This window comes from Hyaena hyaena, unplaced genomic scaffold (genome assembly GCF_003009895.1).
Source record: "Hyaena hyaena isolate Hyena2069 unplaced genomic scaffold, ASM300989v1 scaffold_351, whole genome shotgun sequence".
Classification (NCBI taxonomy): domain Eukaryota; kingdom Metazoa; phylum Chordata; class Mammalia; order Carnivora; family Hyaenidae; genus Hyaena; species Hyaena hyaena.
The window spans coordinates 503,629-524,804 of NW_024080983.1; the positions used below are offsets into that span (position 1 = coordinate 503,629).

The window sequence follows — 21,176 nt, forward strand, 5'->3', positions numbered from 1 at the left end:
AGAGGGAGACACAGAATCTGAAGCAGGCTCCAGGCTCTGAACTGTCAGCACAGAGCCCGACGTGGGCCACGAACCGTTGAGATCATGACCTGAGCTGAAGTCGGACACTTAACCGACTGAGCCCCCCAGGCGCCCCTGGCGTGTCTTGCCTTCCAGTTGATTTGCCGAGGCAGCTGGTGAGAGTAGTGAGAGTGGGTTGAGAATGAGGGACGGGAAGCTTACCCCCCTCTGTGTTCTTGTGCCCTTCCCCAGAGGAGCGGTCCGGGGGTGAGAATGGCTTTGTGTGGGTTGGGGTGGGGGGTGAAGAGCATGTATGGTCGCCCTGGTGTTCTGTGTTCTCCTGATTCCCACGCGTAGCCTGGCAGCCTCTTTCTGTGATTTCTCAGTCCTCACTGTCTTTATTTCCTCCCTTCACATTCCCTGAAGTCTCTGTTCTCAAACATACGCCTCTGATGCAGGACGCCAAGAGAGGACATGTCAGAGTCGTCAGGTAGTTGCTGTGGGGTTCCGGTCAGCCAGCTCAAGCTCCTGTCCTCAAAACCATCCCAACTCCAGACCTTGTCAGTACAAGGAAACCTGCCCATGGGTGGTCAATTGCATGAGCCCTTGTTGCTTTGGTCCTCATCACCAGTGATGGTCACTGAAGACAGGGAGGGGTAGGACTAGATGATCCACAGAACAAATAACTTCCTCCCTTGGCAAAAATGGTGACACGTGAACTAACAACTCAGTATTTACAAGCAGTCAACTGGAAAGAATTTCCAGAATCGAGCAATATTTGCTCACCTAGGCTCCCTCCAACTCTAAGCAAAAAGTACAATTAATGAAGCAAAGCATACAAATTATAGCAGGCACTGTGAAGTCATTAAAGGTGCTCCATTCCAGGCATAACAACCTCTTAATGATATCTGTTGCTCAGAGAGCCATCACCTTTGAATACTATAACCTGTGTGGTTGCACTTTACAAACAGTGACAAAGGCTTACAAGGCAAATAGATAGTGAAATATTACATAGCAAGTAGTTTGGTGGACAATAATGATGCCCGATGAGTCCTGTGTCTCTGTGAGCACACCTTTTGTAATGGATCTTTTTTTTCTCCCTTCAAAGGTTGAATTTATATCTCTACATGCTGATCTTTGGCTGGCTTGTAACTAGTTTCTTTTCTTCTTTTATTTCTTAATTTATTTTGAGAGTCAGCAAGCAAGCAAGCAAGCCGGGTGGGGTGGGGTGTGTGTGTGTGTGTGTGTGTGTGCGTGCGCGTGCGCGCGGGTGCACACATGTGTGACAAAGAGACAGAGACAGAGAGAGACAGAGAATCCCAGTCAGTCTCTGTACTGGCAACACAGAGCCCAATGTGGGGCTCAATTCCATGAACCACAAGACCATGACCTGAGTGGAAATCGAGAGTCAGATGCTTAACCAACTGAGCCACCCAGGTGTCCCAAATAACTTGTTTCTATTTACAGGATGTTTCAGATGTGACATTGCTCACCTTCCAAGGCTAAGCCTTAATATACCTTGTGGGTTTCTGTGTTTGTCCTTTAGGAACCTTGACCTGTCCATGCTCTGAAGAATTTAGGAATGAGTGACCCAATGGAGGGATAGGCCCAGCGAGTCTAAGCTGCTATTGCAGCTGGTACCAGGTCCACGTGAGAGGGCATCTTAGATCACCCCGGCTCAGCTGTGTGTATTTGCATGAGTGACCTCAGGTGAGCTCAGTGGAAGACACTCCTAGTCAACTTAAATCATGGGAAATAATAAAAGATTATATTTTTAGGCACTTACATTCAAGATGGCCTGTTATGGAGCCAGAGCTTGAGTTCAGTCTTGGTAAACTTTAGCCTGATGAGATCAGACTACTTATTTGGTTCATGGGTTTAAGCAATTTATTTAACTTCTGTGAGCTTCACTCTTCATGTATAAATGTGTGATATAAGTAAGTACTGTCTTCTTAGGTTTTTTAGTTGATTAAATGAGGTAATACATGTATTCTTAACCAACTCTCTGTATTGTCACTGTGGAACAAAGCCTAGTGGGAAAAAAGTACTAGAAATGCTTATGTAGAATTCAAAATTTTACTACATCTGACTTAAAGTTTTTTTTGAACAATCCTAGGAAAGGCTTTGAAACATTTAAAATACACAGTGGACCAAGAGTCAAAACATTTCTCACAAATAATCAGCAAGGATATGATGGAATCTATCATTGAAATCAAATAGTGTTTCCAATATATTTACTGATGGCATAATGTTTTTTATAAAATACTTATGTGGAAAAAGTTTATGAGAAAATGGCTTAAAGTTTGATGTCAACCTACAACATTTATATAAACACAGTTAAAAATATGAAATAATGTACTTCTAAATTTTAAAATAAAGACTTTATCTGCATTATAGGGTTACTGATATTTATATGCTTCCTACTTTTTAGGTGTTTTCCAAATTGTTGTACAATGACTAGAAATTACCCTCATGGTCAGAAAAAAAAGATAAATTAATAAAAATGTTTTTCCTTGACAGAATTTTGAAGAAAGAAAAACTTGTCAGGATGTAACATTTGTTCTTGGCAATTATTTTCCCACTTTTGAGCTCCCTGAACCATTTCAGTTAGAGTCCTTGCCTTTCCATTTTCCTTATTCTTAACCCTCATAAATGCTAACATTAGAAATTATGAAGATAATATATTTACTTTAGACATGTGACAGAGTTAGAGTTATCAAGGAACTTCCAGAAGGAACACATAATCACTAAGTGTTAGCTGAAATTGTGAGGATTTTAGGACCTGTGATATGTTTTGACTAGAGTGCTTTGGGACCATATATATTCCTCCTTCTCAACTATTGTATCTGTATCAGTTTAACTATCGATGCATAATTAAACTGTCCCAACGCAATGTGTAACTATTATTTGTTACCTCTACAGTTTGTGGTTTGTCAAGAAATCACTTGATATATGCTGGGCCTGGCTGAGGTGAATCTGCTCCAAGTTTGTCTCATTATGCTCTGGACACCAAGAGGTGAGTCTGGGCATACCTTTCCCATGGTACTTGCAGATGCAAGAATTTGTAGAAATATGCATGAAGCCTAGGTTTGGAACTGGCACCTCATCAGTTCCACTTTATTCTGATTACCAAGTCAAGCTATGTGGCCAAGGTCCGTTTCAGGGAATGGGCAAGGAGACTTACTCAGCATGAAAGGACATTGCAAAGTTTCGTTCATGGCAGAGGGCATGGGTACAGCAAGGAGTGAAGAATTGGGGACATGAATGCAGTCTGCCATGTGAGACTTCTCTCTATTTACTGTATTAGGAAATAGATTTATTCACTTTGGTAAACTAGCTTTACTTAGGTTTATGCAAGATGTTATATTCAGAGTAATTAAAACTACTTTTTAGTAAACAAAATTATCTTCACCATTTGCAAGTTTAAATACCGCTAATACTGCATTTATAATTTTAAATATCTATGTGCTAGGTGATGCATCCATTATTTCAATTAGCACAATAACCTTTTGAAGCATTTATTGCTACTCCATTGAAGACAAAAGAGACATGCGTGCAAAAAGGTTCTATAATTTGCCACAAATAGTACAGCTGTCAAGTGGCTGATACAGCATTGTAAATAATGTCTGGCTACCACAGGATGAACAGTCATTAAACCAGTGTCTCCTAATTTACTCTCCTTTCGTAAATATTAGAATTATATATTTCTTAAATCCTATGTTGGACTAAATATATAAAAAGAAAATAGATATCTTTGTTTCCTATTTGAACCTCATTGCTGACTCTATCCCCACTGCATATGTTACCGGTATTTTCATGCTGAGAATGATATTATTTGTTGAGGAAAGAATTACAAACCACTGCAAAGCCATTGAGCACTTCTCATGTGTCCCCGTGGTCTCATTCTTACTTAGATGTGTGTAGGGAACATAGAAGCATAGCTGTCTCTACTCCCATTATTTCAGGTACATGTGGGAAAATTATGGACTTTGTGCATGTGAATCCCACATGCAATTTTGAAAAATTACTCCCTTGTCCATATTCTACCAGATCTAAAATGAGATGCCCAAGGTACATGCGCATAGTGTTTAACATCTGGTCATTTTCTTGCGCTGTCTCCTGTTTCAATAAAATCCTTGGAATATTTCCAATTGCAGTCACATCAATTCCCAGAATCCTTGTAAAAATTTACTTATAAGAATATGATGTAAAGATTAAACTGAAAAGTGCTATGTAAGCAAAACATTATTACAGTCGTGGCTGCCAGTAAGCATTTGTGGCATCTCAGACTAGCCCATTGTTCTAATCACAGTGTAGCCATTTATTTCATTTCTCTCTTCCTGTGAGGAGGAAGAGATACACTCTAGCCCATTTATTGGTGCTTGTACTGTACAAGTCACTATGCCAGGCATTGTGACAACACGTGAATGTGATCCTTGACCTTGAGGAACTCAAGAGAGGAGAGAGTCATTTATGGAAGCTCTTAGAAGGACAACTATGAATGGAGCTATAATGGAGGTATACAGAGTTGTATGGAAGCATAATGAAGGAAGATAGGACAAAATGTCACAAGCTAGCTTTTGAGGTCTGAGTAGGATTTTGATATGATAGAGAAAATAAACATGGGTGAAAGAACAGAAAAAATGGATTACATTATGTTATGTAGACTCGTGGAGACAAAGTAAACTGTGTAGGCAAAGGAGCATGGGTTAAGGCAAGGGATATAGAGTGACGGAAGGGATGAAAGAGGAGAGGTAACTAAATAGGTAAGCTCAAGAGTGGAGGGATTAAACCCCTTACTAATGAATCCGAACTTTACCTTTTACATCAATTGCCTCCACGTACTTTATTAAGCAGCTTTATTGAGGTATAATTGATGTACTAAAAAATCTACATATATTAAATTTATTTAATTTGCTAAGTCTGGACATATGCATACACCTAGATACTATCCCCACAATCATGCCTTGTTTGCCTACTTTGTGATATGAATGCTTAACATGTAATCTACCATCTTCAAAATCTTAAATGCACTATTACCATATTGTTGACCATAGGCACTATATTGCACTGCAGACCTCTAGAATTTATTCATCTTGAATAGCTAAAACTTGGGAAGTTATTGTTCAATGAGTACAGTGTTCTACGTTTATTCATGTGCTTTGCTTGCTTACATTTAACAGTTAAAACAATTGAGAACACACCCAATACCACTATATGTATGTTGATAAAATCCATACATGAATTACAAATGGAGTGTATATCGCATTAAAATATATGGAAATAGACTTTGAAAATGGAGAGATGTTAATCAAAGAACACACCCTTCAGTAGTAAGATGAATATATTTTGGGGGTTTAAAGCATTACATGGTGACTATATTTAATAGTATTGCATAACATACTTGAAATTTACCAAGACAGTAAATCTTAAGTGTTGTCACCACATTAAAAATAAATGGTAACAATGTAAGATGATGAATGTGTTAATTAGCTTGATTGTAGTAATCATTTCACAGTGTGTGTGTGTATTAGATCATCACTTTGTACACCTCAAATATCTAGTATTTTTGTCATTTATATTTCAATAATGCTGAAAAACAAATGGACTCTATGAGCTAAAAAAAATAAACCATTCAGAAAATTATTAATGGACTAAATTGTTTTAATGAATTAATGTTAAATGTGATTAAATAGGCTTAATTATTACTACTTTTTCAAAATTTTCATTTTAACTCTAGTTAACACAGCGTTATATTAGTTTCAGGTGTACAAAATAGTGATTCAACACTTCTGTACCTCACAAAGTGTTCATCATAAGTGTATTCCTTAATCCCCATCCCTTATTTCACATCCCCCACCCGCCTCCCCTCTAGTAACCATCATTTTATTCTCTATAATTAAAAGTATGTTTCCTGTTTGTCTTTCCCTCTAGCTCTTTCTTTCTTTTCCTTTTGCTATTTTGTTTCTTAAATTCCACATATGAGTTAAGTCATGGTATTTGTCTTATTTTGCTTAGCATTATACTCTCTAGCTCCATGCATGTCATTGCAAATGGCAAGATTTTATTTTTTTAAGGCTAAATAATATTCCAGAGTGCACGTGTGTGTGTGTGTGTGTGTGTGTGTGTGTGTGTGTGTGTAATATCTCCCTATTTTGGCTATTTTAAATGCTGAAATAAACATAGGCATGCAGGTATCCCTTTGAATTAGTGTTTTTGTATTCTTTGGGTAAATATCCAGTTGTACAATTCCTGGATGATAGGGTAGTCCTACTTTTAACTTTTGAGGAACCTCCATACTCTTTTCCAGAGTGGCTGCACAGTTTGCATTCCCACCAACAGTGCATGAGGGTTCCGTTTTCTCCACATCCTTGCCAACACCTGTTGTTTCTTGTGTGGCTGATTTTAACCATACTGACAAGTATGAGGTGATATCTCAGTGTAGTCTTGATTTGCATTTCCTTGATGGTAAATGATGATGAGCATCTTTTCAAGAGTCTGTTGGCTGTCTTTATGTCTTTGGGGAAATGTCTCTTCATGTCTTCTTCCAATCTCTTGACTGGATTATTCACTTTTTGGGTATTGAGTTTTATAAGTTCTTTCTGTATTTTGGATACTAACCCTTTATCAGATATGTCATTTACAAATATCTTCTCCCATTCCAGAGGCTGCCTTTTAACTTTGTTGATTCCTTCCTTCACTGTGCAAAAGCTTTTTATTTTGATGTAGTCCCAATAGTTTATTTTTGCTTTTGTTTCCCTTGCCTCAGGAGATCTATCTAGAAAAAAGTTGCTGTGGGATGTCAAAGAGGTATTGTCTATTTTTTCTTCTAAGATTTTTATAGATTCAGGTCTCACATTTAGGTCTTTGATCCATTTTGATTTAATTTTTGTGTAAGGAGTAAGAAAGTGGTCCCATTTTCCCAGCACCATTTGTTGGAGAAACTGTCCTTTTCGTAATGGATATATTTGCATGCATTGTGGAAGATTGATTGGTCATATGGTTGTGGGTTCATTTCTGGGTTTTCTATTCTGTTCTATTAATCTATGTGTCTATTTTTGTGCTAGTACATTACTGTTTTGATTACTACAGCTTTGTAATAGAATTTGAAGATCAGAATTTTGATGCCTCTAGCTTTGCTTTTCTTTTTCAAGGTTGCTTTGGCTACTTGGGGATTTTATGGTTTCATACAAATTTAGGATCATTTTTTTCTAGTTCTGTGAAAAATGCTGTTGGTATTTGATAGGGATCGCACACAATGTGTCAATTGCTTTAAGTAGTATAGACATTTAAGCAATATTTGATTTTCCAATCCATGAGCATGGAATGTCTTTCCATTTCTTTGTGTTCTCTTCAATTCCGTTTTATAAGTGTTTTACATTTTTCAGAATGCAGGTCTTTTACCTCTTTCATTAGGTTTATTCCCAGGTATCTTATTATTTCTAGTGCAACTGTAAATGGGATTATCTTCTTAATTTATCTTTCTGCTGCTTCATTATTGGTATATAAAAATGCAACAGGTTTATGTGCATTGATTTTGTAGTCTATGACTTTACTGAATTCATTTGTCAGTTTTAGCAGATTTCTGGTGGAGTCCTTCCGATTTTCAATATCTAATATGTCATCTACAGATAGTGAAGGTTTGACTTCTTTCTTGCCAATTTGGACGCCTTTTCTTTCTTTTTGTTGTCTCATTGCAGTGTCTAGGACTTCTACCTATGTTGAATAAAAGCGGTGAGAGTGGACATCATTGTCTTGTTCCTTACCATCGAGGAAAAGCTCACAGTTTTTCCCCATTGAGGATGATGTTAGCTATGGACTTTTCATATATGACCTTTAATATGTTGAAGTATGTTCCCTCTAAACCTAATTTGTTGAGGGTTTTTATCATGAATGAATATTAAACTTTGTCAAATGATTTTTCTGTCTATGAAATGACCATAGGGTTCTTATTGTTGTGGTGTATCACACTCACTGATTTGAATATTGAACCACAGTTGCAACTCAGGAATAAATCCCATTTGATTGTGATGAATGATTATTTTAATGTATTGTTGCATTAAGTTTGCTAGCTTATCCTGAAGATTTTTAGATCTGTGTTCGTCAGGGATATTGGCTTATAGTTCTCTTTTCCAGTAATTTCTTTATCTGTTTTTGGTATCCAGGTAGTGCTGGCCTCATAAATGAATTTGGAAGTTTTCCTTTTTTTTTTTGGAATAGTTTGAGAAGAATAGATATTAATTCTTGTTTAAATGTTTGGGAGAAATCACCTAAGCCATCTGGCCCTGGACTTTGTTGGGAGTTTTTTGATTACTGATTCAACTTCATTGTTCGTTATTGGTCTGTTCAAGTTTTCTATTTCTTCCTATGTTTCTAGGAATTTATCCATTTCCTCTATTTTGTGTAATTTTTTAGCACGTAGGTTTTTATAATATTTTCTTACAGTTTATATTTTTGTGGTGTTGGTTGTTGTTTCTCTCATTTGTGATTTTATCTTAGTCCTTTCTCTTTTTTCTTCATAGATTTGGCTAGAGATCTATCAATTTTGATTTTTTCAAAGAACCTACTCCTGGTTTCATTGTTCTGTTCTATTGTGGGCTTTTTTTTTTTTTTTAGCTTCTATATCATTTATTTCTGCTTTAATCATTATGATTTTCCTTCCTTCTGGTTTTTGGTTTTGTTTGTTCTTTTTCTAGCTCCTTTTGGCATAAGGTTAGAATATTTGAGTTTTTTTTCTTCTTGATATAAGCTTGTATTGCTCTATATTTCTCTCTTTGGACCACTTCTGATGCATTCCAAAGGTTTTGGACTATCATATCTTCATTTTCCTTTGTATCCACGTATTTTAAAATTTCTTCTTCTATTACCTGGTTGACCCATTCACTCTTTAGTAGCATGTTATTTAACCTCCGTATACTTGTGGTCTTTCCAGACTTTTTGTTGTGGTTGACTTGTAGTTTCATGGCATTGTGGTCAGAAAAGATACATGGTACGACCTCACTCTTCTTTAATTTGTTGAGGCCTAGTTTATGGGCTAATATGTGATCTATTCTGGAGAATGTTTTGTGTGCAGTTGAAAAGAATGTGCATTCTGCTGTTCTAGGATGGAATGATCTGAATATATCTTTGAACTCCATCTGGTCCAGTGTGTCATTCAAAGTCAACGTTTCCTTTTGATTTTCTGTTTGGACGATCTGTCCCTTGATGTAAGTGGGATTTCAAAGTCCTTTGCTGTTATTGTATTGTATCAATCAGTTCCTTTATGTTCATTATTAACTATTTTATGTATTTGGGTGCTCCTATATTGAGTGAATAAATATTCACAACTGTTATAACTTCTTGTTGGTTTGTACTCCTTATATAGTGTCCTTCTTTGTCTCTTGTTAACAGTCCTTGTTTTAAAGTGTGGTTTGGTATAAGTGTTGCTACTTCTGCTTTCTTTTGACATATCTTTACATGATAGATGTTTTGTCATCACCTCACTTTGAATCTGTTGGTGTCTTTAGGTCTAAAATGAGACTCTTGTAGGCAGCATTCAATCTGTTGGTGTCTTTAGGTCTGAAATGAGTCTCTTTTAGGCAGCCTACAGATGGGTCATGTTTTTTATCCATTCTGCCACCATGTCTTTTGATTGAAGGGTTTTGTCCATTTACATTCAAAGTAATTATTGATAGATATGTATTTATTGCCATTTTAATACTTGCTTTGTAGTTTCTGAGATTTTCTCTGATCCTTTTTTGTCTTTCTCTCATTTATTAAGGATATTCTTTAGTGATGTAATTGGATTTTTTTCTCTTTATGCTTTGCATATTTATTAGTTGTTTTTAATATATGATTACCATTAGGTTCATATATAATCCCATCTGGTAATATAATAATAACATTCTTATTAAGTTGATGGCTATTAATTTGGACCCATTCTTTTCTCCTTCCCACATTTTAAGTATATGTTAAATTTTATATCCTTTTTTGTTCTAGTTCCTTAACTGATTTTTGCAGACATATTCATTTTTTACTGATTTTCTTTCCTGCCTTTATACCGTATTTTTGGTCTTTCCTTTCCACTCAAAGAATCCTTCTTAATATTTCTTGCATGACTGCTTTAGTGGTCACAAACTCCTTTAGTTCCGTTTGTCTGGAAAACTCTTTCTCCTTCTATTCTGAATGATAGCCTTGCTGAATAGAGTATTCTTGGCTGTAGATGTTTCCCATTCAGCACTTTGAATATATCATGTCACTCCCTTCTGGTTTGCAAAGTTTCTGTTGAAAAATATGCTAGCCTTATGGGTTTATCATTGTAAGTTACTGATTTCTTTTGTCTTGCTGTCTTAAGTTTTTCTTTATCACTATAATTTGCCAATTTAGTTACACTGTGTTTTGGTATGGATCTGCTGTTGTTGATTTTGATGGGAGTTTTCTGTGCCTCCTGGAATTGGACATCTGTATCCTTCCCCAGATCAGGGAGGTTTTCAGCTATTATTTCTTCAAATACATTTTCTGTCTCCTTTTCTCTCCTTCTCCTTCTTCTTCTTCTGGGACATCTATAGTACAAATATTATTGCATTTGATGGAGTCAATGAGTTCCCTAAGTCTATTCTCATTTTGCATAATTTATCTCTTTTGTTCAGCTTCATTGCTTTCCATTACTGTGTTTTCTAGGTCACCTTCATTCCTCTGCTGCTTCCATCCTATTGTTCATTCCTTCAAGTGTGTTTCTCTTCATTTTTTGAGCATTTTATCTCTGCTGAGTTATTCCTCATCTCTGTGTTAAGGGTCTCACTCATCTCTTCCACTCTTTTCTGAAGTCCAGTGAGTATCTTTGTAATCAGGCATTTTAGTTATGTATGTTTTGCTTAGATTCTGGTCACGGCCTTTTTCTCTGGTTTCATTTGGGATAAATTTATCTGTCTCTTCATTTTGTCTTCCTTTCTGTGTCTGTTTCTGTGTGTTAGGAAAGTCAACGGTGTCTTTTGCTCTTCGAGGTAGCAACTTTATTAAAAGGAGATCATAGAGTGCTCTGCAGTTTCCCAGACAAACAAAACTAAAGGAGTTTGATGACATCTTGTTGTAAACATGAACCTTCAGGAGAGTATCCTATATGTGCTTACGCCCTCTTATTATGTCTGAGTCACTTTTCCTTTCTGTGCAGTTGTCTGCATTGACTCTCTGCCTATTGTGGGCTGTGCTTACTCTCTCTGATGCCAGTGGGTGGGATTCAGGCAAGCCATCTCTGAGAGGGCATGTCCACCAGGGAACTTTAGAGTTGGGCAGGGGTGTTAGCAAAAGCTGTGCCGGGCCACTAGTTCTATGCCAGATCCCCTGAAGTGCTGTGGTGACTGGGGACTGTGCTCTAGGGTGGCTGGAGGAATGATGCTTGGTATGGCATGCAGTGATGGCTGGGCAGGGCCGGATCCATTGCACAAAGCTGGCACAGCTTGGTGGCTGGGCAGGGCGTATCCACTAATAAAATTTACCCTGAGTCCCGGGCTGAGTCTAGCAGGCTTGGGAGGAGTATAGTGTACCGCTAGCAGGTTAGGTAGCAAGTGCATCTGTAGTACCACCTCTCAAGGTGGCTCTGTGGTTATGCTGGGGGAGGGCGGGGGAGGGAGGGGCAAAGGAGGAAAATGGCACCTGCCAGCTTCCTCATTTTTGAAATCCCCTAACATACCCTGAAATCAGTATAAACGCATCTGTCTCCCATTTGCTTCTGGTGTTGTGTAAACTGCCATTTTTATGTTGCCTCTCTGCACAGTCTGCTGCCATTTTATGGGCAGCAATGCAGCTCTCACTCATCCTCTTGGCTGGCCCAGTGCTGAATCCGCTGACTGTTAAAGCTCCAGCCTCCAAGTCTCACTGGTTTGACAAACTCACAGTATTCAGACCTTCTGGTTTTTAAAGCCACACTATGGGGATAAGTCTTCCCCATGGGAGCTCGCTGGTGCCTGCGCCCATTTCTCTGCCCTCTCCTTGTGCAGAGCTCCCTCCCTGTGGTCAGCCTACTTCTGCCTTTCTGACATTGCTAAATTTTCAGATGCAGCTTCTTCTCTTAATTTAGTAGTGGGGTTTGTCCTGCCAGTCTTTAGACAGCTCTCTGGTTCATTGACTTGGGTGTGGATGGTACCTTATTGTAAACATGGAACAAGGAGAGCTCAGTGTCCTCCTGCTTCATCGTCTTCCCAAGCTCAATCTCCCATTATTACTACTTTGTAAATCATGGTTTAATGATCTGTAGTAGAGCAATTCAAAAGACTGGTATGGAGTTTATATCTACATTTTTGTTTTAAATGCTGACATACAGGAAAAAAATAACTCCTAGAGATCCATAGATCCATATGAAAGAAGTACATCATGGTGTACATTTTTCAGTCCCAAATACAAATTTTGCAAATTTGTATTCATGATGTTGTTGAAAATACTACTTAGAAGTAATGTTTATATATTTTATAGATATAAATTTGAATCTCTTTACTTGAAATATAAAAGTCTGTAAAATTGTGTTTTTATTGTATACAGATAATAGAGACTTTATAGGCAACATACTTATACTGTTTCGGCCAAAAGGAATTTAAAAAATCACATGGTGATGAAAACATTCCAAATATTCATCTTTGAAATGCTCTTTCAGTAGTACAAGTTCCTATCATAGGCCTTCACTTTTTAGTCATAGCTAAAATATTAATATGTCACTTTTACTTGGGAGGTTCAGATAAGCCTAAAGAAAAAGCATCAGTTTGGCAGCTTGTTTTTAATTTTTAAATGTTTTTTATCTATTTCTGAGAGAAACAGCATGAGCAGGGGAGGATCAGAAAGAGAGGGAGATACAGAATCTGAAGCAGGCTCCAGGCTCTGAGCTAGCTGTCAGCACAGAGCCTGATGCGGGGCTCAAACCCACAAACTGTGAGATCATGACCTGAGCCAAAGTCTGACGCTTAACTGACTGAGCCACCCAGGCGCCCCTGGCAGCTTGTTTTTAGTTGTGCTTGAGTCATGACTGTTATCTACAATCTGTGGTTTATTTCCATCAATATCTTTAAGCTACTGTCCAGTTTGTGACAGTTTCATTATTAGATAAAATAATGTGAAAATATAATTGTGCATAAGTAAAACGCAATGTGTAACATTGTGCTCAAAGCAAACCAAAGGGTAAAGTGTGTGGAATTCCCACTCTTCCCTAAAGATACCTTGAACTTCCATAAAGAGACAAAATGAAGATGTATGTATGTCAATGTACACTACCTTCAAAGAATATATGAAATATAAATAGTGCTTATTTTCTCATAAAATTAATACATACACATTTTGTAATATTTTCTTGCATACAGCATGTGTGCCAGTGGAGAACGTGCCAATTGATACAACAATGCCTAAAAACCTCACACTTGGGAATGCTTGATGAAGATAGGATAACAAAATGCACACCCCAAGGTTTACCAAGGCAGTGATATCTTCCAGCTCCCTCAGTTTTCTGGTCCCCTAACGTGCTCCAAAGAAAGTGCTGCAGTATTATAGAAATGACAGAAAATATTGTTAATACCTATTTAAATCATAAGTCCAGTTTTTCCACATTTATTAGTATCCTTTAAATTGGAAAATGTGTTAAAGAAGAAAGTTTTTAAATATTAATATCGATTTTAATATAATTATAATAGCAGATAGAGAGTGCTACATTTTAAACTTAATCATAGTGTTTAATTAATTTTGAATAAGTAATCCATTAAGTTCATTCAAAACAGAAAGGATAAATAAGAATTACAGTGAAAAATTTCTCTCCCTCCCTGTCTCCCTCTTCTGAAAAAGGAACCCCTATTAATACAGTTTCTTATGTTTCTTTCTAAGTTTCTCTATGCATAAGAAAGCAAGTGAAACTATATATTCTATTCGGTTGTTCGTTTTTTTTTCTTACATAGTTTATTGTCAAGTTGGTTTCCATATAACACCCAGTGCTCATCCCCACAAGTGCCCTCCTCCATGCCCATCACCCCCCTTCCCCACAACCCCATACACATTAGCCCTCAGTTTGTTCTCAGCATTCAAGAGTCTCTCATGGTTTGCCTCCCTCCCTCTCCCCCACTACTTCCCCCCCCTCTTCTCCCTCATGGTTCTCCGTTAAGTTCCTCCCAATCCACCTATAAATGCAAACATAAGGTATCTGTCCTTCTCTGCCTGACTTATTTCGCTCAGCATAACACCCTGAAGGTCCATCCATGTAGCTACACATGGCCAGATTTCATTCTTTCTCATTGCCATGTAGTATTCCATCATATAGATAAACCCCATCTTCTTGATCCATTCGTCCGTGGATGGACACGTAGGCTCTTTTCATGTTTTGGCTATTGTTGAGACTGCTGCTATGAACATTGGGGTACATGTGCTCCTGTGCATCAGGACTACTCGATCCCTTGGGTAAATTCCTAGCAGTGCTATTGCTGGGTCATAGGGGAGTTCTATTATTAATTTTCTGAGGAACCTCCACACTGTTTTCCAGAGGGGCTGCACCAGTTGACATTCCCACCAACAGTGTAGGAGGGTGCCTATTTCTCCACATTCTCACCAGCATCTAGAGTCTCCTGATTTGTTCATTTTACTCTGACCGGCGTGAGGTGGTATCTCAGTGTGGTTTTGATTTGTATTTCCCTGATGAGGAGGGATGCTGAGCATCGTTTCATGTGTCTGTTGGCCATCTGGATGTCCTCTTTGGAGAAGTTCTGTTCATATCTTCTGTCCATTTCTTCACTGGATTGTTTGTTTTTCAAGTGTGGAGTTTGAGGAGTTCCTTATAGATATTGGATACGAGCCCTTTATCTGATACGTCATTTGCAACCAAGTTTTCCCATTCTGTCAGTTGCCTATTAGTTTTATGGATTGTTTCCTTTGCCATGCAGAAGCTTTTTATCTTGATGAGGTCCCAGTAGTTCATTTTTGCTCTTGATTCCCTTGCCTTGGGGATGTGTCAAGTAAGAAGTGCTGCAATTGAGGCCAAGGAGGTTGTTTCCTGCTTTCTCTTCTAGGGTTTTGATGGTTTTCTGTCTCACATGAAGGTCTTTTATCCATTTTGAGTTTATTTTGGTGTATGGTGTGAGAAAATGATCTAGTTTCATTCTTCTGCATGTTGTCCAATTCTCCCAGCAACATCTGTGAAAGAGACTGTCTTTTTTCCATTAGATATTCTTTCTCGCTTTGCCAAAGATTAGTTGGACATACAATTGTGGGTCCAATTTTTAATTCTCTATTCCATTGTTCTATGTGTCTGTTTTTGTGCCAATACCATACTGTCTTGATGATGACAGCTTTGTAGTAGAAGCTGAAGTCTGGGATGGTGATACCTCCCGTTTTGGTTTTATTTTTCAGTATTACTTTGGCTATTTGGGGTCTTTTGTGGTTCCATACAAATTTTAGGATAGTTTGTTCTAGTTTTGAGAAGAATGCTGGTGCAATTTTGATTGGAATTGCATTGAATGTGTAAATTGCTTTGGGTAGTAATGACACTTTAACTATATTTATTGTTCTGATCCATGAGCATGGAATGTTTTTGCATTTCATTGTGTCTTCTTCAATTTCCTTCATAAGTTTTCAATAGTTTCATCATACAGATATCTTATACTTTGGTTAGGTTTATTCGTAGGTATTTTGTGGGTTTTTGCACAATTGTGAATGGGTCAGTTTCTTCATTTCTCTTTCTGTTGCTTCATTATTGGTGTCTACAAATGCAACCCATTTCTGTTACATTGATTTGGTACCCTGCGACTTTCCTGAATTCATGGATCAGTTCTAGTAGGCTTCTGATGAAGTCTGTCGGATTTTCTATGTAGAGTATCATGTCGTCTGTGAAAAGTGAGAGTTTGACTTCTTTGCCAATTCCGATGCCTTATATTTTCTTTTGTTCTCTGATGGCTGATGCTAGGACTTCCAGCACTATGTTAAAACAACAGTGGTGAGAGTGGACATCCCTGTCATGTTCCTGATCTCAGGGGGAAAGCTCTAGTTTTTCCCCATTGAAGATGATGTTAGCTGAGAGCTTCTCATAGATGGCTTTTATGATATTTAATTAAGTTCCTTCTATCCCAACTTTCTTGAGGGCCTTCATTAAGAAGGGATGCTGTATTTTGTCAAATGCTTTTTCTGCATCTATCGAGAGGATATGGTTTTTATCTTTTCTTTTGTTAATGTGATGTATCACATTGATTTTGTGATTATTGAACCAGCCCTGTAACCCAGCAATGAATCCCACTTGATCATGGTGAATAATTCTTTTTATGTGGTATTGGATTCGATTTGTAAGTATCTTGTTGAGGATTTTTGCATCTGTATTCATCAAGGATATTGGCCTGTAGTTCTCTTTTTCTGCTAGGTCTCTGGCTTGGGAATCAAAGTGATGCTGGCTTTGTAAAATGAGTATGGAAGTTTTCCTTTGATTTCTATTTTTGGGAATAGCTTGAGAAGAATGGGTATTAATTCTGTTTTAAATGTCTGGTAGAGTTCCTCAGGAAATCCATCTGTTCCAGGGCTCTTATTTATTGAGAGATTTTGGATAACTGATTCGATTTCCTCACTAGTTATGGGTCTGTTCAGATTTTCTTTTTCTTCCCATGTGAATTTTGGTAGTGAGTATATGTTTAGGAATTTGTCCATTTCTCCTAAGTTGTCCAATTTGTTGGCATATAACTTTTCATGGTATTCCCTGATACTTGCTTGTATTTCTGAGGGGTTTGTTGTAATAAGTCCTTTTTCATTCATGACTTTGTCTATTTGAGAGCCCTTTCTTTTCTTTTTGAGAAGCCTGGCTAGAGGTTTGTCAATTTTGTTTATTTTTTCAAAAAACCAACTCTTGGTTTCGTTATTCTGTTCAACTGCTTTTTTGGTTTCTATATTGTTTATTTCTGCCCTGATTTTTATTATTTCTCTTCTCTTGCTGGGTTTCAGGTGCTCCTGTGGCTCTCCCTCTAGTTCCTTTAGTTGCGCTGTTAGATTTTGTACCTGCGCTTTTTCTAATTTCTTGAAATAGGCCTGGAGTACAATGTATTTTCCTCTTCGGACTGCCTTTGCCACATCCCATAGAGTTTGGATTGTTGTATTTTCACTTTCATTTGTTTCCAATATTTTTAAATTTCTTCTCTAATTGCCTGATAGGCCCATTCGTTCTTTAGTAGGCTGTTCTTTAACCTCAATGTTTTTGGAAGTTTTCCAGACTTCTTCCTGTGATTGATTTCAAGTTTCATAGCATTGTGATCTGAAAGCGTGCATGGTATGATCTCAATTCTTTTCTATTTGTTGAGGGCTGCTTTATGTCCCAGTATGTGATCTCTCTTGGAGAATGTGCCATGTGCACTTGAGAAGGAAGTGAATTCCATGGCCTCAGGATGTACAGTTCTGAATATATCTGTCAAATCCATCTGGTCCAATGTGTCATTCAAGTCTATCGTGTCTTTAGTGATTTTCTGTCTAGATGATCTATCCATTGCTGTAAGTGGAGTATTAAAGTCCCCTGCTATCAGCACATTCTTATCCATAAGATTGTTTCTGTTTGTGATTAATTGTTTTATGTATTTGGGTTCTCCGTATTTGGTGCAGAGACATTTATAATTGTTAGCTCTTCCTGATGGATAGACCCTGTAATTATTATACAATGCCTTCTTCATCCCTTGTTACTGTCTTTACTTTAAAGTCCAGTTTGTCTGATATAAGTATAGCAACTCCCGCTTTCTCTTGACTTCCAGTAGCATGATATACATTTCTCTATCCCCTTACTTTCGATATGAAGGTGTTCTTAGGTCTAAAATGAGTGTTTGTAGACAGCAAATAGATGGATTTTGGTTTTTTATCCCTTCTGCTACCCTATGTCTTTTGATTGGAGCATTAATCCCATTTACATTCAGTTTTATTATTGAAATATATGGGTTTAGAGTCATTGTGTCCTTTGTGGATTCATGCCTGTGGCGGTGTCTCTGGTATCTTGTGTTCCTTGCAACATTTCCCTCAGAGAGTCTCCCTCAGGATTTCTTGGAGGGCTGGTTTAGTGGTGACAAATTCTTTCAATTTTTGTTTATTTGGAAAGACTTTTCTCTCTCCTTCTATTCTGAATGACAGGCTTGCTGGTAAGAGGATTCTGGGATGCATATTTTTTCTGTTCGTCATATTGAAGATTTCCTGCCATTCCTTTCTGGTCTGCCAACTTTCAGTAGATAGGTCTGTCACCACTCTGATAGGTTTCCCGTTGTATGTTAGGGCCCTTTTCTCCCTAGCTGCTTTCAAAATTCTCTCTTTGTCCTTATATTTTGCCATTTTCACTATGATATGTCATGCAGATGGTTGATTCAACTTATGTCTGAGGGGAGTTCTCTGTGCCTCTTGATATTCAATGTCTACTTCCCTCCCCAGGTTGGGAAAGTTCTCTGCTATAATTTGTTCAAGGACTCCTTCAGCGCCTTTCCCTCTCTCTTAATCTTATAGAATTCATATGATAAAGATATTATTCAATTTGATAATATAACTAAGCTCAAAAACTCTCCTTTAATGTTCCTGGATCAGTTTATCTCTCTTTTTCTCAGCTTCCTCTTTTTCTATAATTGTGTCTTCAAAATCACTAATTCTCCTTTCTGCCTCTTCAATCCATGCATTGGATGCCTCCATTTTATTATGTATCTCATTTTAGCATTTTTAAATTCATCACAACTATTTTTAAGCTCCGTAGTCTTTGTAGCAATAGTTTCTCTGATGTCTTCCATGCTTTTTTCAAGCCCAGCGATTAATTTTATGACTAAGGTTCTAAATTATTGTTCAGTTATGTTGCTTATATCTGTTTTGAGCAGTTTTTTAGCTGTCATTTCTTCCTGGAATTTCTTTGGAGGAGAGTTCTTCCATTTCATCATTTTGGTTAGCTTTCTATCTCTTGTTAATTTTAAAATGTTGTTATGCACTCTGCCCCTGTGGATGCTGCTATATTCAGGAAGGCTTTTTGACTGTCCAGGGCCTTTCCATTCAGGAAGTGTTCTTTGAATGGTGTCACTTCTTTGTCTTGTGAGACTTTTGGTTATTTTGTTTCCCTACTCGTAGTGGTATTTGGGACTCTCCACCATGTGTACTTTGGCTTGTTTCTTGAGGTAGCCCTGGAAAAGAAAACAGACAACTACACAGGGAACAAAGGTACACAAACACATGGACAAATCCAATAAACATGCAAACTGTAAGGAAAAAAAAAGAAAAAAGGAAGGGACAAAAAATAAAACAAAAAAAGAAAGAAAAGAGGAAGGGAAGACAAATAATAGAAATTAAGAATTAATAAAAAATTGAAAAAACAAGAAAAGGAAGGAAAAAACCCAAAAGATAAAGAACAGTGAAAAGGCATAAAACCAGATTTCCCAGCTACAAATAAAGAGCCAGGTGTATGCAGTGCTGATGGAAAGCGTATATAAAAAGAGAAATGAGAGGGTGGGGAGGACGAGAAATTGGAAGAGAAATGACCAAGGCAGAGAGACTAAGAGGCTTACTTCAGAGGGAGATACTGTAGCATATGTTTAGAGGCGAGGAGAAAGAAATGAAGATGTTACTCAGAGAAACTATATAGTCTGATTACTCCAGAGAGAGAGAGATAAAAAGGTAGCAGTGGAGTGTACATGTAGAGAATGGATTAAATGTGACTGATTAAACAAACCAGTGACCAGAGTGCCCTGACCAGCAGAGTGGGGGGTTATGAATGAGAAAAGGGAGAATATATCTGAATAGAAAGAATTATCTAGAATTAATCATGGCAGTGCATCCATGTTGGCCTTGTCCCAGGCTCAGGTTAAAAAAAAAAAAAAAGCAGCTCTCTAGCAGGGATGGGGGGCATGGGCATGGTTTGGTGTAGGCTGGTCTTAGCCTCCATTGTGTCCTGCTGGCCACTCCCTGAGGTCTCACCTTGGTGGTTGTGGGGAGAAAAATGGTGTTACCCCAGTCCTTTCTCCAAGTGTTGCAAATCACTCCTTTGGGTCTGATCTCCCTGTGCTGCAAGCATAGCCAAGGTGGGCTGTGTTCTATGCCCCATGCCCCACCTCGTTTCTTGCTTTATTGATACTGCCCAAAACACAGTCCAGCAGGTTGCTGCTTCCCTGCTGATGGGTGGGGGCGTGTGGGTGGGGGGATTGTCCTAGCCTTAGATCTGCTGGGGTTAAGCTGCGGCACAACCTGGGATCCACCGCCTCCTTGCTGCTGTGGGTCAATCCTGGGGAACTCAGCCTAGGCCCACGGCCTCAGCAGAGCTGCTGGGGGTCAAGTCTGGGGAACTCAGCCTCAGGCCTGCAGAGTTCATGCTGCCTGGGATGGTGCTGGGAGAGCAGTAGAGCAGTTTTTCCTGGTGCCCTCTGGGACCAGGGGCACCTAGTTCAAAGTCAGCACCACAGCCAGAACTAAAAAGCACTCACTTTCCAAGCCGAGGTTTTTATCTTCTGCAGGGACAGTTCTATGAGCAGTTTCAGCTTCTCTTTCTTTTCCCCTAGACTCACCGCAGCTGCCCGCAAGCCGGGCTCCCTCCCCTCCCTCCGTGTCTCTGGTCCTGGCCTGCTTTTAGCTTCCCCAGTTCGCACTCACACGCTTATGAGGTTGCCTTCCCAGTGTACCCTGTCTCTTTCTCTTCCCAAACTCCTGTAGCTCAGTGTTCCATGACTTCAGGCCTTCCCTGTTTGACAGATGGGTACAAGCGAAATGCATGGAGCTCCCTACTTCTCCGCCATCTTGCCTCTCTCCAAGAAGAAAGTTTCTTTAAGCCAAGTAGGGTTAATTGATCTAGCTGTAAGCAAAAGAGTTAATACGTGAAAGTAGGAGAAAACACATATGTGAAGCCAGGAACAGTAACTAGTAACTATAATATGAAAAATTGCTTAACTCCCATGAATGTCATGATTTAAGCTAACCTATATTTTGTAGACATAAGTTTTTCAGAGAAAGGTCAAGTGCCTGTGATGGTATGTGAATCAGAATGCTGAAATTGTGAACAACCATTGTAGACCATACAGATTTTCAAAATGAGTCAAACTGAAATTGCATGATGTGAAAAACAAGGCTCTGGGGTGTGAGAGGTAAGCTTTTGATGGTGTTTGACCAGGCAATGCGGCAATAATTGGATTCTGCCAATGGATAGAAAATAATTCCGTTTCCTTGCCCTCAAGGTATTCACAGTTTAATGGGACTTATGGACTTATACA

The 21,176-nt window shown here is 38.3% G+C and overlaps 1 long non-coding RNA gene across 1 annotated transcript in view; it reads left to right on the top strand.

Annotated features, from left to right (window-relative positions):
* Positions 1–1,554: 1,554 nt before the first annotated feature.
* Positions 1,555–21,176, top strand: part of LOC120243674 — a 54,701-nt gene continuing 35,079 nt past the window's right edge. Inside the window, exons 1-2 of the long non-coding RNA XR_005531369.1 lie at positions 1,555–1,710; positions 2,923–3,016. This is a non-coding gene — a long non-coding RNA (uncharacterized LOC120243674). The remainder of the gene's footprint in view (positions 1,711–2,922; positions 3,017–21,176) is intronic.